We start from the raw sequence: 10,389 nt of genomic DNA on the forward strand, positions 1-10,389 counted from the left end.
AACTGCTCCCAACTGCTGCAATGTGCCTTACTCACTCCATATCCAATGGCCTTGTTCTGGCCGCAAACAAAGAACCATCCTTTGCAAGTGTTGGTAGCAACACCCTGCGCACACAGCTAACGTGAATTACCAATACACTATGGCAAATATACAGACAATAGACAGTACCACACACATACCATACAGCACAGTCATCCAACAGTATAGCAATGTACCGGCAGATATGTCCGGACCACTGGTGTTTGCAGACCTGGCCGTCTTGTGTTTAAGTGTGTGAGCATGCCCAGTATGACCGTTACGCATGTTGTCGACTGACATTACCGTCATACCTTCATGTGTTTGAGCATGCCCAGTATGGTCAACTGGATCGCATGTGTTACATGTCCAGGTAGTCAGTACTGTGGTGCCGACCTCTGCATTGTACACTGACAGGTGGCATGCTCTGTCTGCAGGGTATACATCGGTCATGTGGCATTGACTGTTGCTACATTTCTGCACAGCGTGGGGGGACATCCAACTGTATCCACATTCCTACACAGCACCGGGGGGGGCACACATGACTGTTACATGTGTACGTTGGAAGGGGGGCACAGCTGACAGTTGTACACTTTTGCTACTACTGTACTGGTATGTCAGGCACTCCATTTCAGTGTGTGGACCTACCAAATGTGCTGGCTAGAGACTTACCAGTGTAATCCAGATCTTAGGTTTAATTACCAACATATTAGTTTCAAACGTCCTAGCCTTCAAAACCTACATCCAACTGCCTGGCCTGCTGCAGTCTGTCTGTGTGTGTCTGTGGTGGGGGTGGTCATCCATTAGGCATATTCAGAGGCCATTGTACAGCATTTGTCTGTGTTGGTCTACACCTGTCCAGCTGGTTGAGACTTGTGTGGGCTGTATGGACACATGATGTTCAGCCCATTACCCGCAGTGGGTTAGGCCACCCTGTGTACTACTGGCTACTATTGTGACCCCGGTATGTGCTACAGATGTCATGGTGCCACTATGGACGTGTACTGTCCGCTGCCCTAACATTCAGCCACCAAATTCCCTTGCATGCTCACATCCATACCATAGCTACAGGTAAAAACACATTCTAATACAACTGCCAATTGGTAGGTTGACTGACTTACCTTGAAGGTGTGCCAGACCTGAGGATGGTGCTGGAGAGCTGCCTATGTCAGATGCACATAGTGCATTTCCTATACATGGCTGAGCACAGGTAGTGTCATGTTTAGCATCCCTTTTACTGTCTGTGCGAGTCAGAGAGGGTGACATTCCCTGGGTACCTACTGTGTCAGTGCATATGCTATGCATTGCCTCTTTGCCAAGGCCAGGTCATACTGGGCACGCCTCCTTCCTCCTACTGGGTCCAGCTCAGGCAGTTCCTTCTCTGAGTCACTCTGTGCCTGTACAGGCCTTGGTATTGGTGGGGGGCTGTGTGGCCCTGCCCCATGCTGTTCCTGCTGCAGCTGTTTCTGTAGGATCATATTGTGTAGCATAGCACATACCATAACAATTTGGGTGCATGTAGCTGGTGAATACTGCAAGGCTCCACCGGATGTGTCCAGACACCGGAACCGTGACCTGAGCATCCCAAACACACGCTCAGTTATATGTCTTGCCTGTGCGTGTGCCTCATTATGGCATAGTTGTTCAGGTGTGTGTGCATTTCTGATGGGTGTCATCAGCCATGGCTCCAGTGGGTACCCAGCATCCCCCACTAGATGACTGTAGGGGATGTCCATATTGGCAAAGGTGTGGTACAGCTGCGTCAGATGCCATATATTGGAATCGTCATAGCTTCAAGGGCAGCCAGCACACACATTCAGTATAATGCCCTGGGCATCGCATACAACCTGGCAGTTGATGGAGGGGATGCCCCTGCGTTTAATGTAGGCCCTACCCTGCTCACCGGGTGGTGCTTTGATGCATACGTGCGTGCAGGCTATAGCACCCACTACCCCAGGGTAGTCTGCCATTTGGTAGAAGAGACGCATATTGCAGGTCAACACCTCACATGTGTTGAGGAAATGTACGTGCTCACTGGCATGTGGTGACATGGCATCCAGGAACTTGTGGAATACTCTGGATGCAGATGTCTGTGAGATCCCCATGATATCCCCAGTTGTGCTTTGGGAGGTACCTGTGGCTAGTATACCTTGCCCTACACATGCCTTGGTATCCACTGGGATGGGTTTCCCTCGGCCTGTTCGATGTGTCAGGTGTGGCCGGCACAGCTCAACAATTTGCTGTAGGAGGTCTCTGTCCACCCCATAGCACTCCACTATCTCCAGCTCATGTAGCCCCTGGTAGGTTACCCTGGGTCTGTACAGTCTTCACTGTCTCTTCACTGAGGGTTGTTCGGCAGCATTCACATCCTCACCACCCTCAGCCTCCTGCACATGTTGGTCTATGTTGCCTGCTGCAGCCCTTCTCATTTCGTTGGATTGCTTTGTAAAATTTCCCCACATGTATACACCGGTTGTGTAGAGTGTGGAAAAAATCCATGTGTATGGTGCTTGCTCACTTTATCATAGTGTTCTGGGCTGGGCTGGGCCTGTAATCTGCTGATTGTGATAATTATCAACTGTTTGCCCAGCTTGTTCACCTTGACTACTCTCCTACTGCTGTTGTCCCTCCCAATTGCACTAGACAGGTATAGACACACCCCTAGCTTAGGCGTGCTAAGGCAGGAGCAATCCCGAGACACAGGGCTCCAATGTACGTACAGTATGCCTGACACCCCCCCCCCATGTTTTCACCTATATTTGAATCCTGCACCCGGCTATCTATACACATACACTCTTGGGATCTGCATCACGCCCTGGAGATAAACGGGATTCACTATATTCCACCTCGTTTGCATAGTATTGTCTTCTAATGCATAGCTACATGACCCATACTGAGCTTCCAAAATAATAACCACTGCTTACTGTCACATAGATCCGCACACAACTGGTTAAAAGCACCTTACTATCACTGTATTCAAAGTCCCTTGTTCTTCCCAGCAACAAAATAACTGGTCTCTACACGCCTCGAACCCGGGACCCTGCACACCACAGACAATGTACTTTACCACTAAACCATGGCAGATATACATACATCTGAGGTGATCACGTACAGATCATCCAGCACAGGCATTCAGCAGTATAGGACATGTATTCCATTATGTAGATTTAATTGTGCTAATGTCTATATATATATATATATATATATATATATATATATATATACACACACACATATACATATACACACACATACGTAGATATAGAATATATATCACAACAGCAGACCACGTGACACCAAAGCATTAGACAAGAATGAAAAGGAAACCACATGCGCCTCCTGCATTATGTACTGGTGTTACTATCAAGGCAAGCATGTTTCGTTGTGTCACACGGGTCAGACTGTATTAAGGGTAAGATTAGGGCTGCTGACATTTACTCACCAGACCTATTGGCGAATGTATGTGTATGTCTTGCCAACCCAGTCTCTTGGGCAATTGTGACATTAATGGACACTATATAGGAAAACAACAAAACATGCTCAACACATCCTGGAGCTAGCCACTCACAGATACCAACACATAGGATATGATTGCTAAACACACACACACCTGTCATGCCTTGGAACAGAAAACCTACCTGTCTATTCTATCACACTACAGCATTACGCAGTTACAGAACTCGCTACCGAGATTACTGGGACACAGCACTCCCAGAGACATACTTCTAGGTGGGATGGAAAAGATGCTTATAGGGATTGTATGGAGTGTGAGCAGTCTAAAAGCATATTACTGTCCCCAGGCAGACGGAGACAAACACACGCCAGTGGTGTGATCAGGACAACTGCCTATCTACGGACCACTTTTACAATACTACATATATACAAGCCGCGCCACAGGCACTACACCTTTCAAGACTGTCAATATGACCCTTGTCATCAGCTAGACCGCTATGTAAGCTCCCCGCCCCATGTAACTGTACCTGTGATGTCACCCGGTATGGATGTCACGTCTCTAGCCACTGTAGCTTAGTACACAGCTCCCATGCTCCTGGATCAGTAGATGTGTAGACATCTTTGGAATATTAGCCTTTCTAACAGTGAGGTTGAAGCTATGTATAGCATGCTGGTATTGCCATACATGCCTGTGAGTAGTCCACATTTACACATGGGAAACTGCAAACACTGGTACTCAACGGCACATGCAATTAGATCTGAAGGAGGGAAGCAGGACATCATTACCAACATGCTGTTACTGTTGTTACCAAGACACATACTGTGAAAGAAAACAATGAATTCTAAACCTGTACTACATGGTATGTCTGCTGCATGTCAACAGTACACAACAATTGTAATCTACACTTATCTCCCTATTCTGTGCACTCTGTGCATCAGACCATATGAGCATGTCCCTGCACCGATGGTGTGGATGACAGGGATGCAGCACAGGCATCATCATATGCACAGAGTGATAATGTTTGCCAGGAGCTTAGGCTGCACCAGTGGATGACATCATGTGTGTGGGTTTGGGCCTGTGATCTAATTGGCCATGTGTGGTTGTTATGCATGTGAGTGTTGCGGTACCCTACAGATGATTCTGGTGTGTGCGTGTATGTGTGCACACAGTTCTGCCATGTGTCTGGCCTACACAGGGATATTATTGACAGCTCCAGACTGTACAGACCAGGTTTTACAGCTCACGGTGTCTGACCATGGTGACGTGACCTGTGCCTGCCAGGGGTTGCACAGGCACTACTAGGCAGAGGTGCAGACTGGGTACTGTCCGATGACACATGTCCACTGGAACCATGTCCCCATTGGGACCATCCAGGGCCACGTCCACATGGCCTGCTGTGTCCTGGTGTGGACAGCGCAGTACCAGCTGCACTGCTGCTGCTACTGCCACTATGGGAGTGGGCATGTGAGGTAGCTCATTCACGTAGATCTGCACCAGGTGATGTAGCTGGCCTACGTCCACATGCCCTATGCTTCACTCCTACCAGATATTCCAGCACAGACAGCTCACGCTCGCTGATTGTCATGCCACGGTCAAGGATTCCAGCCATGTCACCCAACCGTCTTTCCAAAACATCAGCAATCTGCTGTTGAGCATTTGCCAATGCCTGCATGTTGTCATTTAAAGAATGAATAGCAGCCCTCTGAAGCCTCTGCCCCTCTCTGTTCTGCCATTTAGCACATGCCTGTGCCGCCATTACAGTCTGAAACATGCATCTGGTGACACCAGCTGCTGCGCTCTGTCCTGCAGGGGCATGTTGGCCAGAGGTCCTCCAATGAGCAGCACTGGCCACATGCCTGTGTGGCACATCTCCAGTCATTTGACTGACACCATGGTGTGAATACAGACCTTCCGTAGCCACCACATGTTCCTGTTCCAAGCTACCACACACTAACTGTCCTTTCTCTATGGCCACTGGTGATGGGGTATGTGTTGGCATAAGATCTGTGTATGGGGATGAGGGGGATATACGTGGAATGGCAACCAATGGCACAGATTCAGCCCCTGACAACTCTGCCTGTGCCTCAAGCATACGTTCATCATCACTGCTAGAGTCTGTGGGGACACTAACATCAGATGGACCACAGGAGGGTAATGTACCTACATCACCCGTGAAGGCAAACAAAGACTCTACATTACAATACAAACACACACACACACACACACACACACACACACACACACACACACACACACACACACACACACACACCATGCATGTGATTTGACAGAAGGCATGCAACATGCATGTGATACAGCAGACGGCATGCAGCTCAGACAATAATAGTGGTAGTTATCATACATCCCTGGGTTGCACACAACAGCAAGCATGTGTCATAGCAGAGGCCATGCATTTCACACAATCATGGTAGTAAGCATGCATCCCTGTGTTACACCATGTGGACCAGCACAGGTTAACAATGTTGATGTGTGGCATATGGCCTTGACATTAACATGTAGTATGACATGTAATCTGCTGACGTGTGCATTGACATGCATACATGTTTGACACAATGGTGTCCTGTCACATGTACAGTGGTGTAATGGTGTCACACTGCAGTGTTGTCTGTATGCCCTACAGATAAAATGCACTTTTAGCAGATGTGCATGACCATTGAAGGGTATTATGAGGCGTCTAAATTGCTATACAGTGTGAAGTACAGACACAGTGCCATTGCATGGAATCATGAGGTGTCTCTATTGCTATACAGTGTGGATTACACACACAGTGCATAGCCATGACTGTGTGCATACACAATACATATATACTGTGGATTGTGACCCACATCGCTGAGGTGTATACACAGTAAACCATGATGTGTAATGTGTGACACAGGTCACCAAAGGACATACGGATGACACCCCTGCACATCTGCAAACATATTTTAGCTGCCTGGCAACTATGTCCACACATGGCAGACTTGTCAATACACCATGTCCCACATGACATTTGTGTACCACACACACAAGGTGTACAGCTGACAGTGATGTCCAACAGCAGCAAGGGAAATGTACTGTATCTGTGGCCTGATGTGGTTGTCTGTGTATGTATGTGGATGCTGTACAGGTGACTACTGTCATGCTGTGACACAGTCATGATGTTCAACACATCTTATGTGGTCGAATGAAGTTACGCCTCCACAAGCTGTGCACAGGCTTGTAGGATGTCCAGTGTTCCACATCTGCAATATAACCATTCAACAAAGGCTATAGTTGGACCATGTGTAGCCAATGTACAACAGGGTGTACACACAAACATATCACATCTACTGTGTGTTGCTACATTTCTCTGGCCATCCTCCATGGCCATGTGTGAACATGTGTTGGCCAAACGGTTGTGATGGCCATCTATCTCACATGTCTGTGTTGTCCCATATGACATACACCCATAGATGTCAGATACTCCACTGTCCACAGGGTTATGCAGACAAAGGGTTGTATGTTTGGTATGTGGGGTATGTTTTATGGGATAGTGAGACAATGTTGCAGCCGGACCACTACATGTTATGGACATGTCAGGTGGCACACCACAATGTGTGCACTCATCGCAGGGGCATATTCCACAATGGTGAATCTTGTGGGCTGCCCATACTCCAGCTCACTGTGTAGTACTGTTTGTGTACCCCACATGTGTAGTTCTGATGTATAGTACATATTCCTACATTGAACAACACCTCCACCGTTGTATGCACAGCTGTCCACACATCTAGCAATGACAGTTTCTGAGGTTTCATGTCGGTGTTTTACTTAGTTTGTAAGTATTGCACATGGGTAGCCAGTGTGATGGATTAAAGATGCAACCTGTATATTGTGACCAGACCATACATTATGTGTACATGTGTTAACTGGCCACATGGCAAATAGATCTGTGCATTAACATTCCTGATACGTATAACTGTCTCACCTGCAATGGCCTGCTGTCTCTGCGGAATGCCAGAGGTACCTATATAGGGGTGACACAGCAGTATGATCATTATCCACGACTGTATGACAGCTACAGGGTGCAACGTGCATGTTAACACATTCACCAGTACAATAGGATATACTATGGAGTATGTACATGTGTGCATACACAGAGTAGCATACTATAGTATGCGGCATGTATGAATACATGCCTTGCATATGATGTTACATTACATATTGTACAGTGACACATGCAACTATATGGGATATAATAGTTATATGTGCAGTAGTGACTTACCAGGCAACTCCAGGCTCAGTGGTTGAGAGACACCCACCTCCACGATGACAGCTAGGGTTTGTGGATGTTGTTCTGACGGTGTCCCCAGGTTGGCCAGTAGCTCCTCGGTATGTGTGAGTGGGGGCTGGGTTGGTTACCCACCACCTGTTGCACCTTGTTCCCTGGCGATTGCATTTGCATGCTGTTTTGCATGTCTGATCAGGTCCGTGCAGTATCTGCACAACTGCTGGTATGTGTGGTTATGACCACCTACATCATTAACCCTCCTGCGAAGTTCCTGCCACAGGTCATCACGCTGCTGTGCATGCTGTGGCACATGGCTAAAGAAGACATCATAGTTGTCTTGGAGGTAAGGTATAAGGGCCTCATCCTCCAAGTGGGTATAGGCTGGGAGCCTTGCTCATGGCATATCTGGAAGACATAATGATGGAGACAGGTCACAGTATCTCAGAGATGCACAGAGATACAGCTGCACATACATGTGTATCACATTTATTACATATGAACAGTTGTCTTTGCAAATCTTCATGACACTGACACCACTGGCATGTTTGTGTCACACACATGTGACACGTAATGGGGATTGGATATTATCACCATATATGTGTCACCTGATTACATTGCTCATACTCCATGTGGATGCTGTCTTGATGTGGGCATGTCTGTTTGCCTGTACTGGTGTTCTTACCTATCAGCACATGCCTGGATGTGTCCACATTAATGCTGTCAACCTTGATGCTGTGTATATGTCACATATTAACACATACACTGCCTTAACGGACACGACCTGTGACAATGTAGACATGCACATGGAAGCCTTTACATGCATGTGTTTTGCCATATACATCTACATGGCACTGTACAGCAGTTCAACATCCTGCCACGTATCGCCTGTGTTGCACATGTGATACACATGGGACAATGGCTAGCCAGATGGTATTTGCAGGGATGGTTATCAACTATAGCATGTACGGCCAAGGTCATGTAGTAGTCTGTATGCCCTGGGCCATGTATGAGCATAGGATGTAAGGTTTCCTAGCTGTAGCCGACAGCCATGTTTCTGGCGCCAAATGAAACAGTGCCACATAACTGATCCAGATGGTTAATGATACATCTACCATGCGGTCATCACACCATGTCTGACAGAGGTGAAATGTGCAGCTTTGCTGGACAGGGTTGCATAGTATGGCAGGAGTATGTAACGTGTATGGCACAAGGATCTGTCCACCATGTGGCGATCCTTGTACTAGGAAGGTGGATGTCCATGACGTATGTATTTCAGATTAGGATATGTACGTGTAGCATGTCCAACATTACAGTGTTGGACATGTCTTTATGCAGGATAAGCATCATGCTACATAGTGGAGATGAGTATTGTGAAGGCTGGTGTCGCCCATCCAAACATAGGCAATAACCCTTAAAGGTGATATGTGATCTGATATTGGTCACTTGAGTGATGAGTATGGCTGTACAATGATCTCCATGTTCATGGATGGCACCCTGTCATGGTTAGGGTTGCCTCTTATGACTACCTAATAGGCTTGGTGACGTCACTAGCTCAGGGAGGTAAACTGCACAGCACCATCCCTTACACACAGTGTCCATTATGTTGACCGCTGCCTAGGTGGTAGTTCATGGGTACAGGGTTATTAACCTAGTGGTGACAATGCAATATGCAGCTGTCAGATTGTGCACATATGTCACACACCTCACCCACAAAGCCCATTCTGTATGTTGTCCACAACACTGAGTCAGCTATTGCTCCTAGGTCATAGCCATTCACATACTTACATAGGCAGATGCCTCCCATTTGGCTGTGTGGTATGGGCTACAATGAGGGGGAGTACAATGAATTAACCCTGTTTTACTGTAGCTGCCACTGGTGTGATATACACATATTATTCAGACACCTTTTGTAGTGTTGGTTTTGTCAACAGTCCACTGGCAGAACACTCTTGTGACATACAAAGGTACATCTAGTATACTGAGTGTAGGTGGACCACAGTATGGGTGATGATGTCCTATGACCTGTCACAGGTATGATATGCAGTGTGAAATCATCCATACTGTCATCTACATCTGTACTGCTAACAACATATACATTGATTAAGGTTCTTGGACTTTCAGACCAGACTCAGCAGGGTAATAGTGCAGTGCCTCCCATTATGAGTGGTGTCTCCACTTTGTGGGTTGTGATAACTGTTGGTGTGCACCATTCAGTGTTTTCACAGACTGACATGAAGCTATGTTTTACATGATGTGTATGTGTAGAGCAAACTGTTTTGCCATATGTGTATGATACAACCAGGGATGTGGACAGGTCCCATGCAGCCTGAGTGCACCTTGTACCATCATAGTTATGGTTACAGGGGCTCTGTAGTGTTCATGGATATGTGATTGTGTACCTGTTGCGGGGGCAATGTGTTTATGTTATCTGACACCCTATCTGTATTGCTTATTCATGCTCAGCACTTGTTCAGAACATGTAAGCACTTCATGAGCTACTAATTACTATAGCACTCAATCCTTCTCATTACCTACAGGTAAACACTGTTTGTACTTAGATTTTCCACTTGCTTAGAGTAAAACAGCTGTTGTACACACTTTCCTCACATATCTAGTGGGAAATAGTTAAATATTCAGGCATGTCCAAGTGTCA

Source organism: Protopterus annectens, chromosome 11.part0 (assembly GCF_019279795.1).
Source record: "Protopterus annectens isolate FY-2018-M chromosome 11.part0, PAN1.0, whole genome shotgun sequence".
NCBI lineage: Eukaryota > Metazoa > Chordata > Ceratodontiformes > Protopteridae > Protopterus > Protopterus annectens.